Below are 26,291 nucleotides of genomic sequence, written 5' to 3'. Positions count from 1 at the left end.
AACACCCTGGGCATCTGCATAATGGCGTAATGCGCGCGTCCTAAATTATGGCAACATTGACTGCTCCAACCTAAAACACACTTTGCGTTCTGCGTTCGTGGAGCGAGCCGAGGCGATGCCAAACTCCTAGTCCTAGCGCGTACACGCGTTAATTTTGTAAATTATTGCAGAATTACATCTGAAACTGTGAAAGGACTCGGGGGAAACATTGCGTCCACCCTCTCCTTCTATGCGCAAGAAGTAGGATGTCTTTTGTAATAAAAATATAATCATTTATCGGGACAATAAGGGTCATTTTCTTTCTTTCATTTGCTAAGGTGCTCGTGTCTTCGATATTGGCAGACTCTGCATGTATGTTAATATTTGAATTAAAAGGAGAAAATGGAAGTCCGATGTTGGTTATCTGGGGACCATGTGCGCTGGAGGGAGGGATGGATGGATGGACGGAGAGAGGAGAAGAGAGATGTGTTTTACACAGCAATCTATTCTGCTAGTGTTGGGGGTTAATGACTATTGCCAAAGATAAGTGAATTATCAAAGCTGTTGCTCTTGCCTCGACTCAAAATCCATCACATTGCATCGTCGTCTAATTAAATACGTAAGTAATAAAATTATATTTTACGACAATTTAAGATTGATATGCTTTTTTTGTGTGTGTCTATGATTCGCATTGACTTTGATCTATGCATACGCTGAATGCCTGTGTGAACTAATGTTAAATGACACTCTAGCCATTGAATGATTATTGTAATTACTATTATTATTATTATTATTATTATTATTATTATTATTATTATTATTATTATTATTATTATTATTATACGTTCATCTTAATCTCGTGAAATGTTATTATAAATCATTGTTCTCAAAAAAAGAAAAAAAAATGACGCGTGTACTAATAAATCTAATGCATCCGGAGACCTATTTGGCATGTGCTGTTTTTTTTTTTTTTTTTATTATCATTTAACGTTTGTATCAAATGATAATTTTGTTATTCTTGTATATTGCCATAATAAATATTTCAGGTTTGCTAACTCTAGGCCTAATCTGCATTATCTCTAATATAGATTACACACCAAAGCGATTTCAATCTGATTACCAAATTAGGGTTTTAGTCTAAATCCCTTTAAATCTGATACTGTTGACTAGAGAAGTTCAACAATCCCATCGCGTAGGTAACGATCCCGTCCTAAAAAGGAGTTTTAAACCTTATTTGACAACAAATGCAGCTGCCCCTCTATTTTGGAAGATATTAGGCGAAAATGAATGCAAATCTGTGTTCAGAAGCCATCTGGCCGGAGACTGGAGAATCAGCTGCTCGCCTGAATCCATCTCGGCTCATTTCTGAGGCTCATCTGGAGCCCGGAGCCAAAGCGTGCAAAATGCGCTCTTTAATTCAGCAACTTTCACTCCACGCCGTTTGAAAATAAGGTGCGGGACAAATTTCTGTTTTATGACACGAAACATCCGGCATGTTTATTTGGAGAACGGCTTTAATTGCGTTTTTTTTTTTTTTTTTTTTGCATTTCGCAAGTGTCAGATGTCAGTTTTTGTTATGCAAAAAATGTGAAAGATTAAAAGCGCAGCTACAATATTGCATACAACATTTTATGTAGAGAAAAAAGTTAGCCAATAATAATAATAATAATAATAATGATAATAAATATTCATGTATTAAATATTTAGATATTTAATTGTTGATTTTTATTTTTAAAATGTCGATGTAACATTATAATATAATAATCACTCTTATTTCTTAATTTATGTTGAAAACATGACAAATAAAAGCTTTATATTTCTAACTGGAACCTTTATTTATTTAAAGTGAACGCTGCGGATTGAGCTCTATTCTGTCTGCCCATGTTAGATCTTATTTGGGGAGATGTACTAACCGAGAGCGCAGGACAAAGGAAAAGTTAGTCATGCAGAAGGTGTGTGTGGGTTTGAATAAGATTTGTTCGGCGTTGCCAAGACCTCCCGAAGAAACGACCCTCCTCCTTATTGTGTGTGAAGTGTTCCTTTTGTGTGAATTTACGGGGTGAGGCTCCAATGATCCCCAACAAATTTGCATTTAAATAGCGACATCAACCGATTCGCGTGCCACACACCAGTGGCTTTCCCAGATGTCAAGGCAAAGTCAGTCAGATGGCCAGTGCCCAGATGTCCCTTCCACGCATCATACCAGCGCACCACGACTTTCCCATTTGCATCTTTACGTACGGCCAGATCATCCAAAAGCCCAGTTTTTGAATCTTAAAGCAGAAATGACACCTGCACAAACTCCAGAGAAGCTGGAGGTGAGGCTTGGCCGTGATAAAATTGCTCGGAGAAGGGTGAGGAGGGCCTGTCTGTCTCCAGCACCCCAGAAAAGCGTTGACATGTGCGTTCGGGCTGGTGTTGGCATTGAGACATGAAATTAAATTAGCAGTGCTGAGATTCTAGTGCGTAAAATCGGACAACTGACCACTCAGAGAACGCGTCATGTAGTGAAAGGCGTGAACCAGCTCATCATAACTAATGTAGAGATGCTAAAAGACGCGTTACCTTAGGAATATCAATCCGAGAGTTTCTGGATTTTGCAGAGCGCAATTTATGTGTAAACTTGACATTTCAAGTCTTCATTTTCATATCTGCATTTTAAATCATGACTTGAAAATAATTTTCTGCGTTTGTGCTGGGTTTATCTAATAGGGATTGGGAGAGCGAAAGAGAGAGAGAGATGGAAATCAAAGATGCGTAAACGTCAGTGCATGACAAACAGGGCGAATCAATCATTCGTCTTTGCATTTTTAAACTGTTGCATATGTTCTCTTCGCCTTAATCATGACAACTAATTACATCGTTAATGATCAGAAAAGGGAAAAATGAGGGCAAATAAAATCTTGATGAATTATGTGCATTGCTATTAGAGTCAAGTCATCGTTCCCGTCACAGTTTGCTGTCGTTTCTGGCGCCTTTAAATGCACTTGAGCTTATTATATTGCATAACATTATTTTGGCCATTTGTTTTATAGCGTTTAACGAAGGTGTTATCCATATATAAATGTATACATTCTATTTTTTACCGCATAGAAGTAATTAAAAACAAGTAGCGTTAAATAATAACTAAGCATAAATAATAAAAATCATGAATAAATAATAAATTAATAGTTGAAAAATAGACAGACATTATACTTAATTATTTAGGTTGTCTAAAATATCAGAACCAATATGACGGGTCTCATTTTCTCCCTCAAATATACATTTGGAGCATCGGTCTAAAGGAATAAAACGTGAAATAGATTAAATTATTTTCCGGGGGAAACAGCAGGAGCTTTTGGCGGAGCATCTCTAAATCTTTGAAGGAAATTTGATGAAGAGCGCCTCCTTTTGACGCGTCTTTGGAACAGCGCTTCAGATCAGAGCACAATTAAACCGGGAAGCGCTCTCTGATCAATAGCTGAATATCGATCAAACATGAGCCAATCAGTTTTTGATTTTCTTTCAAAATCTACTAGAATTTATCACCTCACAATGTTGTGTGTTTTATTCATATTTGTAAAAATCAAATAGATAAAAAAATGCGAAGGAAAACTTCGAAAACGCAAACGTCATTAAGTTTAAGGGAATCATTTCTTAACCTAATTTCTTCAATTAACTCGTTTTGCACTCACAAATATAAACATTTAATCAATAAACATAAGATGATGTATTTGTATAAAATGAAAGAAATGCAAATAAAGTATCGTCTGACACGCTGTCGTGTCCAATATCTGCTGATGCTTTTATTTGCACACACACAAAAAAAAATCTTCATATCCAGCAGCATCTGTATTGTGCAGAAGTGCATGTGCTTGCAAAATGCATGTGTTATTTCTGTGTGAAACAGATCGTGCTGAGGGCACCTTCACTGTGAAAACAGGTTTCGATTAGGTAATTTTAGATATTGTAATTGGCTTTAATTAAACATGTATCGCGCTAATTAACTCAGATTTTTGCTCAGCCGCTGGGACTCCCGTGTCGGCTTTGATACAGTCGAGCAGATGTCCCAATACAACTCCAGTGACAATTACAAACTTCAGCTCTATAGTTCTCTGGAAATAACTTCAAACCTGACGACATTAAACAGGTCACATCGCTGGATGTTCAATATTCATTTGAGTGCATTTATTTTAAACTAAGCATTTCTTCCAGACGACCCTTCGATTTGATGTTTCAAACGACGGAGGATTTTATAAATACACTCTGCACTTGATCGACTTAACTTTAAATTGTCTTACATTTTTATGTATGCATTATTGTTAGTGGTATTAATGTTTTAGTTAAAATGAGCATGATGAAGTTATTATAAAATGATTTAAACGCATAAACAGGAGCGATAATAAATGTTGATATTATTATATAACTATATATAACAGTAAAATTATATAATATAATAAATTATATAAATTCATACTATATATAAAATAAATATAACAATAACAATTCTAATAATAATATAATATCAGTTATATGAATTATTAATTGTATAATCGTTAATAATATAATGATATAATATAATAATAACAATAAACACCCTAACAACAATAACAATTATTATCTTACAATTATTAGCCTGAAGTTCGTTCTTTGTGTGTCAGTGTAACAAAGATCGTGATTCGCAGCTGATTTTAAATGAAAACAGCAGAACATGTGAAATGGGCTGGTTATGTCGAGGTTGCCATATAATAATTAGCATTTTCATTCTGCTGCCGAAATGAAGAGGCAGAGAGAGAAAGAGCCCGAGGCGCAGCTCCAGGCAGCACCTATAGAAAGAAAGGAGCGGAGAGCCATTCTACACAATTAACATGTAAAATATCCAGTGGAAATGGACTCTGAAAAGAGACGGAGCGGGTCAGCTCCACCTCATTTCAGCAGATCCCGTAAACTCTCGTGATTACAAAGTTTACCGGAGTAATTAACGGCGCGGGGCCGTCAGCTGCACCTGCGCTCGGGGCCCCTGCACACACACACCCTCACACACAGAGAGATTTCAGCACTCTCGGTATTAAACAGCTTCACCCTGCAATGAGTTTGTCACCAGCAGCACGTCCTTCATGAGACGTGATTGACCTACTTTCTCCCGGTTATTTTCTCAAATCAGACGCTCGTTGGGAGCTTGAACATCTGGCAACCGAGAGGAAGAGCCACCAGTCTGTCTGTCTGTTCAGGCCTTTCTATCGGCGTTCAGTCACTTCTGCCCCTGTAGGTGAGACGATCGCAGGCTTTTCTGGCACGGAAAGGACCATTATGTGGTGCCATTGCCCCACCTACAGGCCTGAGGGGTGAAGAAAAAAAAACTAGTCTGAGCCTGAAGTCCGCCTGCATATGCTGCAGAAAAGAATAGACGGGTAACATAATTAAGTAACTAGGTGCCATGGCTTCAAGGTTATTTATTTATTTATTTACTCATTCATTCATTCATTCATTCATTCATTCATTCATTTATTTACTTATTTATTCAACTTATTTTATTTCTGAGGTCAGAGGCCGCATCTGATGTAGAGTGCAAGCAATGGTAAAAAACATTTAAATTAAATTCATTTTATTTCTGAGAAGCACGGTACATCTGCTGAAGAATTTAATAGAATAGAAAAGAATTGTATTTAACAAAAATAAATAATGAACTTTAGCAATAGACATGATAAATTAGACAAAACAATCAGACAATATAGTTATAATAGTTACAATTTGCTAAATTATGCATGTCTATCTATCTATCTATCTATCTATCTATCTATCTATCTATCTATCTATCTATCTATCTATCTATCTATCTATCTATCTATCTATCTATCTATCTATCTATCTATCTAATAGAAAATGTAAATGCTACATGTGAAAGCAACTTTACAACCAGTGTAAGCACTGGTTAATGCTTATTAAATTCCCTATTCAGATTATTATTCCGATTATTACTACAAACATATTCATTAAACTATTTAGAATGGCTTTCCTGAGATTAAAATGAAGAAAACACCAACATTGGGACTAAGAAAAAAAAATGACATCAATTGTTTTGAGATCAGCTTTTGAGTAAAACATGCATAACAATCAGACAATATAGCCTAGTTATTATAGTTAATTTTTTGTTTTTATTTTTACTAAATTATGCATGTATCATCTATCTATCTATCTATCTATCTATCTATCTATCTATCTATCTATCTATCTATCTATCTATCTATCTATCTATCTATCTATCTATCTATCTATCTAATAGAAAAGCAACTTTACAGCAATAGTCATTCCTTATTCAGATTATTATTATTATTATTATTATTATTATTATTATTGGTATAGTAGTAGTAGTAGTAGTATTTTTATTACAAACATATTAATTTAAATTTGTTTTCCTGACATAAAAACGTAAAAGACAATAACATTGGGACTAAGAAATAAAGTGACATCAATTGTTTTGATATCAGTTTTTGAGGAAACCATATAGATCATAATCAGACAATAGTTATTATAGTTAAAATGCACTAAATAATCATATTAATATTACAATCTGTTTGTCTGTCTGTCTGTCTGTCTGTCTGTCTTTCTATCTAATAGAAAATGTAAATGCTTACATACAATATGAAGGCAACTTTACAGCCAATAGTTATTCCTGGTTCAGATTATTATTATTATTATTATTATTATTATTATTATTATTATTATTATTATTACTACAAACATATTCATTAAACTATTTAGTATGGCTTGCCATAAAAAATTACATCAACTGCTTGACTCCCTGACATAAAGATCCAGAAAACACCAACATTGGGACTGAGAAAAAAAAGGCATCGCAGATGGTCAGCAAAGATCATAATGTAAGAGACTTTGAGTCAGTAATAATTTAGCTGACAAATTGCGAGTACACTAGAATTGCCCACTTCCCTGAATAGTTTAGAATCCAAAGCCACACTTATACAAATGACATTTAAATGCAGTGTGGTTTACCCAGAACAATCCTAATGCTGTCAGAAAGCACACAGCATCACAAAACTATGTGTGTTTATGGTTAAAGCAAAATGGAAACATCAAAATGGTACTTCCAGGATAATCTGCCAAACAAAACAAATCGTCGCTCAGCCGCAACGCTATTGTGATGCAACACAAACTAGTAAACGTAGTCCACAATTTATCATTGGGAACTTCCAGCTATTTCCTGAGAGCACATCACCCAAACACTCCACATGACAGAGTCAAAAAGGTCAACGCTATGAAATGAAAACTACGGAGGAAAGAAATTGAAAATGTGAGAAATGACAACTCGTAGCACGGAGCGGGACTGTTAGTGACTGCCTTGCTGTATCAAAATGAAATTCCCCAGCTGCCGTCTCTAATAGGGAGGGTCAGCGGGTCAGAGTTCACTCAGCCCCTTATTGCTGTGTTACGTTGCAGTTTCGATTCCCAGCGGCACCGGCGTAAGAGTGGAGGCGCACACTCACTTAGAGACGTGTCTTACATCCACATAATGGCAGGTCACATCGGATCCAGGTGCATTATTAGCCCATCAATTTTTAATTGAGTAACCCTAATATTGATATATAAAGCTTGCTAGTTAAATTTCTTTTGTCTTCCGTTGCTTTTTTGATGTGAGTTATACATCAGGAAATCGTTTTAATGGACTGCTCTTGCTTTGAAAAACAATTTCACACCCAAAAGGACCACTTTTAATTTCACAAATGATTTAATGCAGGATTTTAAGCACGCAGGATGGTGAACGAATGGCTTTGTCTTGAAACAGTCCCACAGCTGTGTGTGTCTCTCTCTCTCTCTCTCTCTCTCTCTCTCTCTCTCTCTCTCTCTCTCTCTCTCTCTCTCTCTCTCTCTCTCTCTCTCTCAGTGTGTGTCTTCTGTGGTTTGTACTGTATATCTCTGAACAGATTCGCACAGTTTCATTCTGAAGATGCTCGACGCCGCCCACGTGCGTAACTGAACCTTTAATCACACAGAGGATGCAAACAAACAGCCTCTTTAATGATGTTCCTCAAAAGATGGAGATGAAAAACAGCTGCTGGAATTATTTAGTTCCTAAAAGCAGCATTTTATGCATTTTTAAGCGCAGCACAAAACATCAGATGATGTGGATTCCTCGAAATTGCCATGCGACCACATTACTCGCACATCTCAGGGGTGCCCAAACATTTTTGTATGAAGGGCCAGAAATCTCTGAGAGTCCTGGGCTGAAGTATACCAAAGTACGTCACATTAAAGTTGCCATGGGTAATTTCCTAATATTTCAAAATAAATAAAAACACACACATTTAAATTGTATTATCTAATGCAGTATAACTTTTAAACGATTACTAACAAACAATCACATTTATAACCCAGTGCAGTTCAATGCTGAATACACAGGTCAAGCAGAATCTATCTGCCTTTGACTTGATTTGCTCACCAAATTCTCTGCATTGTCGGGTGAAAGTATTAAAACAAAATCTGATTCATTTACACCATTTAATTTAACAATAACAATACAGCAAATTGACAATTGAATTGAGAATCTAGAAAACATCCCATCACTTTCCCTTAGATGGGATGGCGGGCCAAAGAAAAGGGGAACTTTAGTGGAATGGTGCTACTGAAAACAGGCAAACGTGTTGGGTCAAATATAAAGTACACACTCAAAAAATGCATTTGTAGTTTGTTCAAACTACTTATTTAAAATCAGCTGAAGCAACACAATTATTGTGTTTTTATTGCGACAACTTTATTGTTTTATGTTCAATCCACCTAAATAGTTAACTTAATTCCTTCATTAATAGGGAAATATGAAAATGAGCTAAATCAACACAATTCTTGAGGGTTTTTTGGGGAACAACTTAATTGTTTTATGTTTAATCCACTTAAATTTGTTTAAAAAAAAAAACTTAAATGATTTGTGTTGGGATTTTTTAACAGTGTAATATACTGTTAAATGTTTGGAAAGTCAATCAATTGACATAATCTTGTCAGTTTTGGTATATATTGAGATCTGTTTGCTTTAATCACACATTATAAAAATAAAGATCTTTTATAAGATGTAAATAAAACTAATTATTGGAGTGCATTTACAGGAAAACATTTCAGTATTTTCCCTTTGAAATGTTAATGTTATCTATTGTGTACGTCAATCTTACAATAAATAAAGAGTTTTATTAAAGTCAAATTTGCACAAAATATGGATTATAGGCATGGGCCAGTATACGTTTGTGAAGGTATGATAACCTTGGATAAAAATATCACGGTTTTATGGTATTGTTATTGCTTTTTAAACGTCCTTGTAAAAAAACAACAATTATTTTCCCCATTGAACACAATACACAGTATTTCACATTTATACAATTCATATGTATGTTATTTTGGAACAGTAAACATGTCAGGCTAAATATTATAATAAATCATTGACTTTTTCTAACTTCATTAGTTTTAATAACACAGATTTATTTATAACATACACACACACACACACACACACAAAATAGGTCACACTTTATTTTAATAGTCTGTTGAATTTAAGTTACAGTGCATCTACATGCTAACTAATTATCATTAGATTATAAGTAGAGTGTTGGGTTAGGGTTGGGGTTAGTGTAAGTTGACATACTTGCTAAATTTCTTATAGTCGATTAAATGTCTGTTCAGCAGCAGTATCAACAAATATTAAGCAGACAGTCTACTAATACTCTAATAGACCATCAAAATAAAGTGTTACCAAAAATTATATATACCTCTAAAAACCTAAAAACCACGGTAAATCTTAAAATCAGTTATCGTCCCATGCCTAATATGGACAAACCAAACTGCCTGGTTAAAAGTGTGATTTGTAAAGTTAAACCAGTGGTTGGATTTGTCTAATAAACAGCAATTGCTTTTAAGCAATTAAAGATGATACACATCCCCTTCACTCAGCTTTTAAAATGTTACCATCAGGACACAGGATTAAAATTCCTAAGAAAAAGTCATTTATTCTAATCGCAGGTATTGTATTAAATGAGATCACCGTTTAATGTGAATGGTGCAATTGCAAAGAATGATCTGCAGTAATATGTATAGGGCTGAAATGCTTTTAATTCATGTTGTTGTCTTGATGAGTGTTGCTATTATGTGATTGTTTTATGTAACTAATGTTAAAGACAAATGTTCTTTCTGAGCCAAACAGAACGGACAATAAAGCCTAAACTAAACCAAATTTGTTTTTTAAGTAAAGAAATACAATATATTAAATAAAAAAGAAAACACTTCTTTGGTTTTCTAAAGAAATACAATGCAAAAAATGCTTTTCTTGCTTAGATTTTTTGTCTTGTTTCTAGTCCAAATATCTAAAATGTCTTATATCAAGAAGCATTTTCTAGACAAGCAAAACATATTGTCTTGTTTTGAGAAATAATATGCCAATATTAAGTGAGTTTTTCCCTAAAACAAGCAAAATAATCTGCCAATAAGGTAAGCAAATTATTCTTGTTTTTTTCTTTTGATGTAAGATTATTTTGCTTACCCCATTGGCAGATTATTTAACTTGTTTTAAGGAAAAACTCACTTAATATTGGCATATTATTTCTCAAAACAAGACAATATGTTTTGCTTGTCTAGAAAATTCTTCTTGATTTAGGAATTTTTAGATATTTGGACTAGAAACAAGTAAGAAAAGCATTTTTTGCAGTGTACAAATCAGTTCTAATCAAATCTACTTGAAATCCTTGATCAATTTGACTGGTGACCTAGAAATTGCACCTAAAAATATTATGTCAGCTATTTTTAATATTTGCATATCTTCTTAATACTACACTCTCAGAAATAAAAGCACGTGAGTTGTTACTGAGGTTGTACCTTTTCAAAAGATACAAATTTGTAGCTAAAAGGTCCATATTAATACCTCAAGGGTACATATTAGTACCTAAAAAGTACAAAAGTGTTCCTCTTAAAATCTGTAGGTACTAATATATACTTTTGAAGTACCATTATGGACCCTTCAAGTACAAATATGTACCTTTTGAAAAGGTACCACCCCAGTGACAGCTCCCTTACCTTTATTTCTGAGAGTGTAGAAGAAATACTTTAGAGTTCATCCCATAATCATTCATGTTTCTTCGGCTTAGTTTGCTTCATCAGGGGTCACAACAGCGGAATGAACTGCCAACATATCCAGCATATGTTCTGCCCTTTCAGCTGCAACCCAGTACTAAGAAACATCCATACACACTCATTCACACACATACACTACGGCCAATTTAGCTTGTTAAATTCACCTATAGGGCATGTGTTTGGACTGTGGGGGAAATCAGAGCACCCGGAGAACATACAGACTGAAGCCCAGCTGGAACTCAAACCAGCGACCTTCTTGCTGTGAGGCGACAGTGCTAACCACTGAGCTACCGTGTCGCCCTCAGCCCCTATTATGCTGTAACAATAATCAAACAATGATGATTTACATTTGACAAAAGAAATACTACTTTAAAATGTCCTGTTTGAATGTTCTTGGCTGTGTAAGTAACTGTGAAATTTACTACAGTATTAAAAATATTTCCACCTCATATTTCATTCAATAAATCTTCCAAAACCTGATCAGTGCCACTAATCTGCTTAAATCTCAGCAGCCGCTCAATTGAAAGCATTTGCACAGTTGATACATGCTAGTAGACTCCCATATCCAGCATTGATTTCGATATCCTAACTGAAGAAACAGCAGCTCAACCATTCAGATATGTGCTTTTCAGATTAAAGCTTTTTTTTCCACTGGATGTTTGCGTCGCTGTCGGGTTTTGACAGATGCTGTCAGAGAATCTAAGAGCTGAGAATTTCCTGCAGATTTCATAAAGAGAAAAGAAAAGAAAAGTCAGAAAGGAAAAACCTGCTCAGATGGAGAACGTGAAGATCATTCTGATGTGTGAACTCTACATTATTAACAGACAGAAAGATGAAGATGCAGCCGTGAAAACACACACACACACACACACCAAGTAAATGCTTAAAATAAGTGCTGTCAGCTCGGCGCTGTGTACCGGGACCACAGAGGTGAAAAAAACTGTGAAAAAAATTCACCGAGCTTTAAATTAAACAGTGAAATGCAACATCTGCGTTCAAAAACCTTTTACCCCCAATTTCACATGTATTGTTTTCCTGCGTACGCATGTGTATGTGTGTGTGCAGATAGTATAGGCACGGACTCATTTCCCACTGATTTAAAAATGTAAGGGAATGAACAAGGACGTGATTGTGGCGAACACATCGCTGTCCTACTTTTCCTGAGCTGCTGTGAGGAAGAGCGAGCGCTGGAACCAGCATATGGAGGGCATGTTTGTTGGTGCGCCGCTGATAAATGGAGTAATTGGTTAGATTAGACTGCCAAAGCTTTGATCACAGAAACCGAGCAAAAGAACTGTGTTTATTGTTTATGATGATTTTGTTCGCTGAGCTGTAGCACAGGCTAAATGTGCAATAAATATAAAGCATGCACTCGTGTGTACTTGTTGTTTTGTGTTTGGAGCAGAAAATAAACGCGTAACTCGTGGAGAAATGCTTCTGAATTTGAAATATGGGCTGATTGCTTTCTGATTGTGCTTCATTTAATGTTTTTTTCACAGAACAATCAACAAGAATGAATGTTGCGAGCAGTGAAAGTGTTTTATGCATTAGTTTGGATTATGAATAAACTATTATTTAATCAATCATTCAACCGAACTACACTCAAAAATATATATTTTTGTTGCTTGTTCAAACTATTTATTTAAAATAAGCTGAATCAACACTGTTTTTGAGTTTTTGGGGAGACAACTTAATTGTTTTATGTTCAATCCACTTAAATTTGTAAAAAAAAAAAATTTAAAAATTGGGAAAACATAAAGGAATTGTGTGGAAGCCAGCTTTTTTTTACAGGGTAACACAATTTCAGCTCTGGAATTCAGAGTTTCTTCATCTCATAAATCTTCATAAAACTCTTATAAATGAAAACATGCTCACTTAAATTGAGATATAATATTCATGTGATTTAGCATTTTGTGCTTGAGTTATTTACTCACAGTTTCTACTACCAAAGCCATTTCAGTACCTTCATAAAACATGCTCGTAAATAAAAGATTCCATAATTTTACTCATTATTGTTCGTACTGTTGTTTCCCCTCCAAAGTGACGTCACTTTCATGATTGTAATTTAAAGACATTTAGCAAAAGTAAAATTAATAAATAAATAAATCTAAAATGGATTACCGGTGGGAATAATATTCCCCTCTCAAAACATGTTTTGTTCATAATTTGACCAGAAGAAAAAAAGTAGGAAGGAATTCTTTCTTTGTTTATTTGTTTTCTTAAAATAAAAAAAAAATCAATGCGTTTCATTTGATTTGCTAATAAAATTCTATAATTCATGGAAAATAGGTTAATTGATTACCAAAAAAAACATGGTTTATTTGAACCAATTTTATCAGAGCAAAAACTTTGTAAACGAGCTGTAATAATAAAAAGTTAGTGCATAGCATTAATACAAATTATAGTCAAACAAAAATTATACATTGTATTTTGTATAATATATATTACTTTCTTACTTACTTTCTAATATATTATATTCTTTTATTTTCCTTCAGCTTAGTCTCTTTATTTATCAGGGATCGCCACAGCGGAAGGAACCGTCAACTTATTTGGCATATTTTTACACAGTGGATGCGCTTCCAGCTGCAATCCAGCACTGGGAAACGCTCATACACTCTCACTTTCACACACACATACACTACGGCCAATTTAGCTCATCCACGCATGTCTTTGGACTGTGGGGGAAATTGAAGCACCAGAACTTTACACAGAAATACCAACTGACCCAGCCAGGGCTCAAACCAGCGACCTTCTTGTTGTGATGTGACAGTGCTAAGCACTGAGCCACCGTGCTGCCCATATAATATTATATATTACAGAAAATTATAGAAATTCAATCGTAAAATATAACAAAAAAACAGCCTCTTTAAGAATTTCAGTGCATTTACATTTAAATCTATTCATTTAGGAGACACTTTTATCCAGAGCAACTTACAAACGAAGCTCTTCAAGTGATCAGACAGTAGCAGTGTATAAATGCTGAGTTAGATTTCATTCATTTTCCTTCATCTTAGTCCTTTATATATCAGGGGTCGCCACAGTGGATTAAACCGACAATTATTCCAGCATATGTTTTATGCAGCGGATACCTTTCCAGCCGCAACCCAGTACTGGGAAACACCCATAAACTCTCACATTCACACACACTCATACACTAAGGCCAATTTTGTTTACCCAATTCACTTATAGTGCATGTCTTTGGACCGTGGGTGAAACCGGAGCACCCGGAGGAAACCCACGCAAACATGGGGAGAACATGCCAACTCCACACAGAAATGCCAACTGACTCAAACCAGCGACCTTCTTGCTGTGAGGCCACAGTGCTAACCGCTAAGCCACCGTGCTGGCCTAAGTTAGTTTTTTTTTTTTTTTACTTAAAAATTAAGTTAAGTTAATTAGGTTAACTAGGCAGGTTAGGGAAATCAGGCAAGTTATTGCACAATGATGATTAGTTCTGTAGATTATCGAAAATAAAATTAGCTTAAAGGGGCTAATAATTTTGTCCTTAAAATGGTTTTTAAAAAATTTAAAAACTGCTTTTATTCTAGCCGAAATAAAACAAATAAGACTTTCTCCAGAAGAAAAATATTATCAGACATACTGTGAAAATTTCTTTGCTCTGTTAAACATCATTTGGGAAATATTTAAAAAAAAAAAAAAATCAAATGGGGGCTAATAATTCTGACTTCAACTGTGTGTGTATATATATATATATATATATATATATATATATATATATATATATATAAAGCTTTTTAAAAATACACTTTCTGTACTTTTTAGGTACTACTATCTACACTTTTGATACTAATGTTTACTTTTACGCTTCCGATATGGACTCATTAGGTCAGAGATGCACAAACTAGGGCCTGCTGGCCAAAGTTGCCCCTTGTTAACCTTTGATTTGGCCCGCCATCCCATCTGAGAAGAGAGAGAGAATGATGGGAATCCCTTCAAGATTTTCGTCAATTTTTCATCATGGAAATCCTTTCGTCAGTTCAAATTTAATGTAACTCTTTGTTTGTTTTATTATTTAAAACTAACTGAAGTTAAATGTTTCAATTAAATGGTGTAAATGAATCAGTTTTTGTTTTAATGTACATATTTCCACCCGACAATGCAGAGACTTTGGTGAGCAAATCAAGTCAAAGGCAGATTCTGTTTGACTAGCGTATTTAGCATTGAACTCCACTGTGTTATAAATGTGATTGTTTATGTTTTCATTGCAATAATGAATCATTTAAAAAGTTATACTGCATTAGATAATATGATTTAAAGTGTTTTCTATTTATTTTATTTTATTTATTTTAAAATAATATTAATTAAATTACAAAATTACCAATGGCAACTTAAAGTGAAGATTATTGATAAACTAATTTCGAGAGGATCACTTGCTTATGATTGCTTGCAGCCGGTCCCGCAATATTTAATCTATGATTCACCAATCGATCGATCAGACGATTCCTAAACCAATATAAATACCCTAAGTTCCATATAACAGCCATCTTTATTTTGAAGAATCCCCCCTTCCACCACTACTCCTCCTCCTTTCCTAGATGGGTGGCACGGTGGCCCAGTGGTTGGCACTGTTGCCTCACAGCAAGAACGTCACTGGTTCTAGTCCTTACCAAGCCAGCCGACGTTTTTGTGCGGAGTTTACACGTTTTCACCATGCTCACATGGGTTTCCCCCAAGTTCCCCGGTTACAACTTAAGTTAATTGACTAATCCAAATCAGCATCATAGACATGCTCCCTGTAAGTAGTTATCTCTAAAGAGCAATCACTATCTGTTCATTAGCTACTACAGCAGGGGAGTTCTCGAGATCTACCTGAGCTCAAACTCCCCTCTCGCCTTGCAAACGGGAGGGAGCCCCAGGCTCGAGGATTTTATGAGCTCAGGGCTCTCTCCCAGGACAGCATGCCAAACAAGCTTCATAATCAATCATCAGCTAAGAGTGAACTCTTGAATGTAAAATAATTTGGTATACAGCCCACAACTCTCAATGATATTTGGTTTTTGGCTTTTCATACGAAAAAGTTTGGACACCCCTGCATTAGGTACCAATATGCACAAGTTTGTAGCTGAAAAATGATATAAAAACGCTGAGTAAAATGCTAAAATGCATCCATCCATAGGCCATTTTGCATACCAGACTTCCTGTCTCCATGTTTCGCATTATTGCCTTGTTTAGCAGTTTTTCCCCCCTAACAAAAATCACTAAAAACCGTCGACGCAGCAAATAATTTGTAGGAAGCTAAACGCTTTCTGGCCTAGTTGACTCGCAGGTGTTTTTCAGCATTTTACCCTGCCTCAAATTTGATATCTGAAGCTAATCAGCAAACAGTCGGCAGCACGTTTATCCCATTTGGCTGCTGGAAGTGACTGGAAAGATGTGAATTGAATCTGCAGCGGGTGTGAATCGACAGGGCCTGTCGTGGTTGCCAGCAAAAGTTTCCTCCCTAGCAGAAACAGCATGCGTCTTAATTCTCTTTACCTTTCTGCCTTTCCTCGGGGGACAAACTTGAAGTTCGCCCCTCTTTGACTCGGATTTGATTTAACCTTTAAAGCCAGGTGCGCGGCTTCCTCTGTAAACATCATCCGACGTATTTACCGCGCGGATACAAACAAGACAGGGGGTGCTGTGAACTCGGCATGCATTATTAATCCATATTATGCTTTATTTTCTCTTTATCAGGAGATAAAACGCGAGCATTAGCTGCTTTTGCGTGACACACGTGGGCTTGGCTTGCTTTTGTTCGCTGGAGTCTCTTCTGACACACAGCCTGGCGTTAAACAGAGCGAGAGCGGTGTGTGTGTGTGCTTGAACACTTCCAGCATTTCAACTGTTAGCGGCGTCTGACTCCTGACTGACAGGTCGACACGGCAGCTCTACTCTACATGCTTTCATGGCATCATGTATGTTGCGCGGGTCTGTAGGGAACGCTTTGAGCGCCTGGAGAGCTTCGAGCACTGTCAAGGCTCACTAAGAGCCACAGAGGTGATCGAGGCTAAGTAAAAAACCTTAAAATACACCAGCATCGGTTGTGCTATTGTTTTTTTCACTGAAGGGAAAGAGGTCTCGCCGAGGTCTCCGGTCCCAGGAGAGCGAGCGATGCTAAGAGATGTGGCTTTTCGAAGAAATAAAAGCACATTTTATACATGACTTGATGTGTTTCTTTCAAAGCACAAGCTACAAATTCGTGCACGCTTTGTGACATACTTTGCTTTACACACACACAAGAGGTAGGCCTAATTCAATAATGATAGAAAAAAACAAAACAAAGCAAATATGGGGGAGTTGTTTTGAAAACTGTCACCCGTGGACAAAGTATGGATGATATACAGTTGAAGTCAGAATTATTAGCCTCCCTGAATTATTAGCCATCCTCTTTATTTTTTCCACAACTTCTGTTTAACGGAGAGAATATTTTTTTGAACACATTTCTAAAGATAATAGTTTCAAAAAGTCATTTCTAATAACTGAATTATTTTATCTTTGCCATGATGACAGTAAATAATATTCTCTAGCTATTTTTCAAGACACTTCTATACAGCTTAAAGTGACATTTAAAGGCTTAACTAGGTTAATAAGGTTAACTAGGCAGGTTAGGGTAATTGGGTAAGTCATTGTATAATGATTGTTCTGTAGACTATCAAAAAATATAGCTTAGGGCCTAATAATTTTGTCCTTAAAATGGTGTTTAAAAAATTAAAAACAGCTTTTATTCTAGCCGAAATAAAACAAATAAGACTTTCACCAGAAGAAAAAATATTATCAGACATACTGTGACAATTCCTTGCTCTGTTAAACATCATTTGGAAAATATTTAACAACAAAATAAAGTGGGACTAATCATTCTGACTTCAACTGTATGTGTAAAATCCACACTTAATGCTGAGTATAGTGTTCTCTTATATGTGTAATGTCTAAGGCATGCCTAAAAAGATGGAGGAGTCTCATAAAATATATCCAGAACCATTGGGCTTTATATTTATTTTATGACACAGAGTATAAAATAACAACTGGTCAAAATAGCAAAATTTGTATTACACTGTTAACAATTTCCTATACCATCTACAGAAACTTATTGTAAATCAGCAAGAGTACTGTATTTACATTTACAGCATTGAAATTTACATTAGATGTTGCCTACCCTGTTGTTGTCTATTGGAAGGAATGTGTCAATAGAGCCGCCATTTTAGTACAGTGTAGCGCTCCTTTAAAATGAATGAGGGACCAAGGTGCAGTGGAGGACTGTCCATCCAGAGCCAGAGATATATACACTGTAAAACCCAAAAATTTAAGGTAACTCAAACCATTTAAGTTCAAAAACTGATCCTAATGAGTACTGTGAACCTAATCCATTCGAGTAAATGAAACAATTTGAGCACTAAAAACCTTATAAATGAAGAGAACTCAAACCAACTGAGTACTGTAAAACCCGGTAAGTTAAGGCAACTCAAACTGTTTGAGGAAACCGATTGCTACAAAACATTTGAGTTAAAAAGAAAAACAATCTATATGGGTACTGTGAACTTTCTCTATTTAAGTTAAGTAATGAGGTGTTTCATTAACTCAATACCATCAACACTGAGTTCAAAACTTTTTTCAAATGAATAGAATGAACTTTCAGTAAATTTTGAGTTAACTTCACTCATTTCATTTGATAAAATTGTCTGTTGGGCTTTACAGTGTACACATATGTACATATACAGTATTTATTATCGGGAGTTTTCCCAGTGGTCAGTATGCAAATATTTTTTTAAATTACAAAAATTATAATTTGACATCACTTTTCTACGATGGATAAGTGACCGCACAGCATTGCCGACAAAGAGTGTGTGTTTGTGTGCATGGAAATGTATAATCCACCCTCCCTGTTAAATTTGGTCTAATGCGTGTCCTGAAACACACCCCCTCTCCCACTTTCACTTCTGATTGTAATAAAGGGAGGGATTCGTTTGTGAATATATCTCTGTTATAAACGACAGTAAATACAGTCATTTTCACAATGCAACTTTAAAGTACAGTAACATACTGCATAACTGTTCTACAGCCTGATCTCACGAGGAAACGTAAGTATTTTACGTTTTGACAGTTTACAAATTACAAATTCGTACAAGTTCAGTCGTACAAAAATGTACGATTTTAAAAAGGAGAAGTGGCACCCAACCCCATCCTTAACCCCAACTGTCATTGGGTGATGAGCAAATCGTACTAAATTGTACAAATTAGATTGTACAAATTCAAACGCAAACGTTTGAATTTGAATTTCTAAAGCAAAAAGTTACGAATTGCCGTGAGATTGTGTTGGTTCTACAGTAAAATACAGGTCATATTATAGTTAAACATAGTGTAATTTAGGTATCACAGTGGGTAGCACGTTTGCCTCACATCAAGAGGGTCACTGGTTGAAGCCTCTGCTGGTTTAGTTGGCATTTCTGTGTGGAGTTTGCATGTTTTCCCCGTGTTTGCGTGGGTTTCCTCCAGGTGATTTGTTTTTTCTCCACAGCCTATGGGCTAAGCTAAAATTGTCCGTAGTGTATGAGTGTGAATTAATGTGTATGGATGTTTCCCAGTGATGGGCTGCAGCTGGAAGGGCATCCGCTGTGTAAAACATATGCTGGATAAGTTGACGGTTCATTCCGCTGTGGCGACCCCTGATTAATAAAGGGACTAAGCCGAAAAGAAAATGAATGAATGGTGTAATTTACAAAAATCTGTGTGTGTTCATTTTTAGACAACACAATATCATTTTGTTTTCTTTTTTTCTTCATAGGAGTTAAGAAATCAATATATTGATTAATATTAATATATTGATTATTAATATATGGATTAACTATTCATTTATTTATTTTATTTTCGGCTTTTTTAATCTGTGGTCGCCACAACGGAATGAACCGCCATGGATTAATTAATATTTTATTAATATATTCAGTCATGACAAATTAAAAACATTTGTTATATCTGACAATTGTTAATTTCTGGAATAAAAGAATTTCTAAATGACAATATTATTATTGGGAAGAAATGTTATATTATTTATTTTATTGATATATTGGAATCTGGACCACAAAACCAGCCTTATGTTGCACAGGAATGTTTATAGAAGTAGCCAAAAATACACGGCAAGTGTCAGGCATTATTAATTGTTATTTTATGCAAAAATAATTCGATTGTTAAGTACAAATCATGTTCAGTTCAATTAATCATTATTTCTATAGCGCTTTTACAATGTGTCAAAACATAAACGCCCTAGTAAATTGAAACTGTCAGTCCAGTTTTCAGAGTTGAAGTTCAGTTTATTTCAGTTCAGTGTGGTTTAATTTTCAATGCTGAAAGTCCAAACACTGAAGAGCGAATCCATTGATGCGCAGCTCTACAAATCCCAAACCAAGCAAGAGGCGACAGAGGCAAGGAACAATCCATGAAGATATTTAGTAAATTTCCTATCATAAATACATCAAAGCTTAATTTTTGATTAGTAATATGCTAAATTTGGACAAATTTAAAGGCAATTTTCGTCAAGATTTATTTCAGATTTTATTTTAATTGTATCTCAATTAAATGTTGTAACTTCCTAACTAACCGTACATCAATGTAAAGCTTATTTGTTCTCAAATTTGGTGGTTTTTAATATATACATACATACATACATTATATATATATATATATATATATATATATATATATATATATATATATATATATATATATATATATATATATATATATATGTATGTATGTATGTATGTATGTATGTATGTATGTATGTATGTATATATATATATATATATATATATATATATATATATATATATATATATATATATATATATACAAAGGTCAAAGATAACCTAAAATATTGGTCAGAACGGCTATTATAATCCTCCAGTTGTTTTTATCATCCACCAACCTTGACATCATACTATCAGGCATTAATATTTGATAAAGCTGTCCTAGACACCTTTATATGATTATGTTGGGTCTCGTTGCAGAACAAAAGAAATCCTGGACGAATGTTTCAAGTCATTTTGAAGCATTATAACAAGCATTTCAAGAGGTTTCACCAACCTAGTGTAAAACACTGCAGCTAGAACTAATGAATTTACAGCCAAACTAATTTGTGCCTTTTGATTATTACATTTCATTGTAGTTCAGGCCTCCGCATCCCACGTTTTCCTCTGAAGATGAATAAAACATAGTGGGTAAAGGTTACACATTACAATATCTCCCTGCAATGAGATATCGATTGTATAAAAAAGACAAAATAAATAAATAAGCAATCCAGCAAATCCCGTCCAAATCATCCATTTATGAAAGCGATTTCACCAAAGCCAAGCCGCCACTCCACAAACGCATATTAAGCATCTACGAGAGCATTGTCGGACGTGAATTTAAATGGACGGATCTTAAGATTTAGGACAAAAGGCTTCCATGAAAGTCTGAATGAGGCAACCGTGAGGACACAATGAATCAGTGCCCCACATTCATGTCTCTGAGAGTCTCTTTAACAGATATAATGCAGACACCTCCGCGGCTCTTTATTCTTCCTTACAATGTGCAGCTTTCAGTCCATTCATAAACAGGAAACATCAAAAGATTAGGCCGAAAGATGTACATAGATATCTAAACGCATATATATACACACGGGTCGCCCACGTGGTGCATTTACACTTTAACAGCATTCAGCGAGTTACACCCTTTATTGACGAAGGGTTTTGATAATGCGCCGTTATCTGCCAAAGTATCTTTAAGTGAGTGCAGAGGTAGCAAATTTGACTCATTAAAGGAGCATAAAATTGTGTCTTTGTGCGTGACCTTTTGTTCAGCATCTTTGGAGAATTCTGTTACTAAAGAGAGACGTTTTTTTGAGAGGAGAGAGGAAAGACTCCACGAGTATTGGGTTCCCGTTGGGAACAATGCCGACAGGTTCACCTTGCAGAGCATGGGTGTAACTTAGCCTAGAATATTGTGGATCAAAGCCTCATAAACAAAGTAGGTGGAAATGGTGTAAGAGTATATGAGATCCAGAAAAGAACACGGCCATGAAAGAGACGGGCCCAAACTTCAGGAAGAGGAAAGGCGGAAATTTTGTCACTGCTGCACTTCGGCCTTTATGGACTCTTCTAACAAGCAGCTGAGAAAATTTTCGATTTTACAAGAATCTTATGGCTGCTTACACTGAAAAGAAATGCCATTTGTTTAAAGTGCTTATTTAAAATAAGCTAAAAAAAACAAGGTGTCTCAGTGGTAAGCACTGTCGCCTCACAGCAAGAAGGTTGCTGGTTCAAGTCCTGGCTCAGCCAGTTGGCATTTCTGTGTCGAGTTTGCATGTTCTTCTCATGTTGGTGTAAGTTTCCTCCTGGTGCTACGATTTCCCCCACAGTCCAAAGACATGTGGGATAGGGGAATTGCATAAACTAAATTGGCTGTTGTGTGAATGAGTGTGTATGGATGTTTCCCAGTACTAGGTTGCAGCTGGAAGGGCAACCGCCGAGTATAACATACAGTGCATCGGGAAAGTATTCATAGCGCTTCACTTTTTCCACAATTTTTTACGTTACGGCCTTATTCCAAAATGGATTCAATTAATTATTTCCCCAAAATTCTACACACAATACCCCATAATGACAATGTCAAAAATATTAATAAATAAATAATTGATAAATATTTTTTCAATTGTTGCAAATTTATTAAAAATAAAAAACTGAAAAAATTCATATATATAAGCATTCACAGCCTTTGCTCAACACTTTGCTGATACACCTTTGACAACAATTACAGCCTCAAGCCTTTTTGAATATGATGCCACAAGCTTAGCACACCTGACTTTGGGAATTTTTTCTCAATTTTTTCTCTTTGCAGTACCTCTCAAGCTCTTTCAGATTGGATGGGAAGCGATGGTGTACAGCCATTTTCAGATCTCTCCAGAGATGTTCAATAGGATTTAGGTCTGGGCTCTGGCTGGGCCACTCAAGGACATTCATCGAGTTGTTGTGAAGCCACTCTATTGATATTTTAGCTGTGTCCTTTGGGTCATTGTCCTGCTGGAAGATGAACCGTCGCCCCAGTCTGAGGTCAAGAGCATTCTGAAGCCGGTTTTCATTCAGGATGTCTCTGTACACTGCTGCATTCATCTTTCCCTCTATCCTGAATAGTCTTCCAGTTCCTGCTGCTGAAAAACATCCCCACAGCATGATGCTGCCACCACCAAGCTTCACTGTAGGGCTGATATTAGCCTGGTCATGAGCGGTGCCTGGTTTCCTCCAAACGTAATGCCTGGCATGCTCATCAGCCCAGAGAATGTTTCTTATGGTCTGAGAGTCCTTCAGATTCCTTTTTGGCAAATTCCAGATGTGGAGTGGCTCTGTCTGGCCACTCTACCATACAGGCCTGATTGGTGGATTGCTGCACAGATGGTTGTCCTACTGTAAGGTTCTTTCCTCTCTCTACAGAAGAACCCTGGAGCTCAGACAGAGTGACCATTGATCACCTCCCTGACTAAGGCCCTTCTCCCCCAATCACTCAGCTTAGATGGCCGGCCAGCTCTAGGAAGAGTCCTGGTGGTTCCAAACATCTTCCACTTGTGGATGATGGAGGGCGCTGTGCTCATTGGAACTTTCAGAGCAGCAGAAATTTTTCGGTAACCTTCCCCAGCCTTGTGCCTCGAGACAATCCTGTCTCGGAGGTCTACAGACAATTCCTTTGTCGTCATGCGTAGTTTGTGCTTTGACATGCACTGTCAACCCTGGGGCCTTATATAGACAGGTGTATGCCTTTTCAAATGTCCAATCAACTGAATTTACCACAGGTGAACTCCAATGAAGCTGCTGAAACATCTCAAGAATGATCAATGAAAACAGAATGTACCTGAGCTCAATTTAGAGCTTCATAGCATACATGTGATTTCTCAGGGTTTTTTTTTTTTTTTTTTGTCATTATGGGGTATGGTGTTTGGAACTGAGGAAATAAATTAATTTAATACATTTTGGAATAAGGCTGTAACATAACAAAATGTGGAAAGAGTGAAGCGCCATGAAAACTTTCCGGATACACTGTATGTTGGATAAGTTGGCGATTCATAAATAAAAGGACTAAGCCAAAGGAAATTGAATGTATGAATTAATCAACACAATTCTTGGTTTTATTTTTAGGGACAATGTAATTGTTTTTGTGTTAAGATTTTTTTAACAGTGTAATAGACAAATATTTGTAATAGGTAAGTATTTGGAAAGTCAAATTGACATAATCTTGTGAATTTTTGTAAATATTGAGATCTGTTTGCTTCAATCTGATATTATAAATATAAAGATCTTTTTATTCATTAATTTTCTTGTCGGCTTAGTCCCTTTATTAATCTGGGGTCCCCAACTTATCCAGCATATGTTTTATGCAGCGGATGCCCTTCCAGCTGCAACCCATCTCTGGGAAACATCCATACACACTCATGCACTACAGACAATTAAGCCTACCCGATTCACCTGTAACTTGTTTTTGGACAGTGGGGGAAACCGGAGCACCCGGAGGAAACCCACGGAAGCGCAGGGAGAACATGCAAACTCCACACAGAAACGCCAATTGACCCAGCCGAGGCTCGAACCAGTGACCTTCTTGCTGTGAGGTAACAGCACTACTTACTGCGCCACTGTGTCACCCTATAAAGATCTTTTATAAGATGTAAATAAAACTGATTATTGATGTGCATTTACAGGAAAACAACAATTCAGTATTTCCTCATCAAAATGTCAATGTTACCTGTTGTGAAACTCTTCTTTAAACTCAAATTCGCATAATATATGGACAAACCAAACTGCCTGGTTTTAAGTGTTGTTTATAAAGTGAAACCAGTGGTTAGATTTGTCTACTCTTTACCCAAATTTAGATTTAAACAAAAGAGGAGAGAGAAAAAGAAAGAAATACATATTTGGCTTTCTAAAGAAATACAATTTGTTGTAATGAAATCTTCGAAATCTACGTGGAGTCCACTAAGAAATCGTAATTCTTAAATTTAATCGGTGACCTAGAAATTTTGCCTGAAAATAAAATCTCCTTTCCAATATTTACATATCAAATTCTCTCATTTTCTGGATTTGTATTTTATAGATCTGTGATTTCGCTTTGTGATGGGTTATGGCATCCGCTGTGTAAAACATATGCTGGATAAGTTGGTGGTTCAGTCTGCTGTGATAAATAAAAAGATTAAGCCGAAAATGAATGACTGAATGAAACAACACAATTCTTCTGTAAATTTTTTAAAGGAGACAACATTATTGTTTTATGTACAATACACTTAAATTTGCTAAAACTTATAAGCTAACTTATTTCCATCATGTTGTCCCGACACTTATCAATTGTCTGGAACCCAGCATTTCTTACATTGTAGAACAAAAGCTGTGTTTTAACTACTACACAATGAATACGCTCAGAAAGCAATACAAATATGCAACTGTTTCTATTTATTATTTATAGTCACGCACAACTTTTTCAGTAAGCATTAAGCAGTGGTTCTCAACTGGTGGGTTGCAGCCAAAAAAATGGTGAGCTATGGACAATAGGGAATGAAATACAACTAGGACAGCACAATAACAGTCTTGTTTTATTTAAGGGAGGAGAAAATGCTTCACTTATTCTTTTTTTATGTTGTTGTTGTTGACATCAAAAGGCACACCATGATTGCTGGCCTCTGATTTTGTAATTATTATGCGGTCAGATTGCCAAATAGAAGAAAATGCATTGAAATGTCTGCAAAACATAATTAAATTAAAATGGAAAATGATGAACTCCTGACAACAATGTTAAAAAGCTAAATTTAGCTTTCATTGAGTGCATTAGTGCCTGCTTTATCAGCCGCATCTGTTCATTTTATTTGATTAAATGTATCCATTTTATTTGATTAAATGTATTAATTAAAACTTTACAAATTGTGAAGCAAACCCAACAGCTTTAACAGACATCAGTGGATTGAGTTTAATTTGAATAATATATTAATATCTAATAAAAGAAAAAAGCAAAAGAACTACAAAGCACTGCAAATGACACAAAATAATGCACAAATATAAAACAGTTTATTTATTGGTATTATTTGTATCTATGGAATTTATCTAAATGTTTTTGCAAATGGTTTAGCGTGGTTTTCGACTCAAACCCATAGAGCTCACGACAAGCCTGTCTTTAAAGGTTTTTTTTAGTTGTTGTTGTTGTTGTTT

General features: G+C 35.7%; 1 long non-coding RNA gene across 1 annotated transcript; it reads left to right on the top strand.

The window, feature by feature from the left end:
• The first annotated feature begins 254 nt into the window (after positions 1 to 254).
• LOC147841555 (uncharacterized) lies at positions 255 to 25,521 on the top strand. The gene is made up of 3 exons (XR_015504694.1): positions 255 to 598; positions 22,951 to 24,944; positions 24,990 to 25,521. It is a non-coding gene; the product is annotated as an uncharacterized LOC147841555 (long non-coding RNA).
• Positions 25,522 to 26,291: the final 770 nt, after the last annotated feature.

The sequence above is a fragment of the Danio rerio genome, chromosome 12 (genome assembly GCF_052040795.2).
Source record: "Danio rerio strain M-AB ecotype USA chromosome 12, GRCz13ab, whole genome shotgun sequence".
NCBI lineage: Eukaryota > Metazoa > Chordata > Actinopteri > Cypriniformes > Danionidae > Danio > Danio rerio.
Note: the sequence above shows the minus strand (reverse complement) of the source record. Positions and strands in the feature narration are given on the sequence as shown.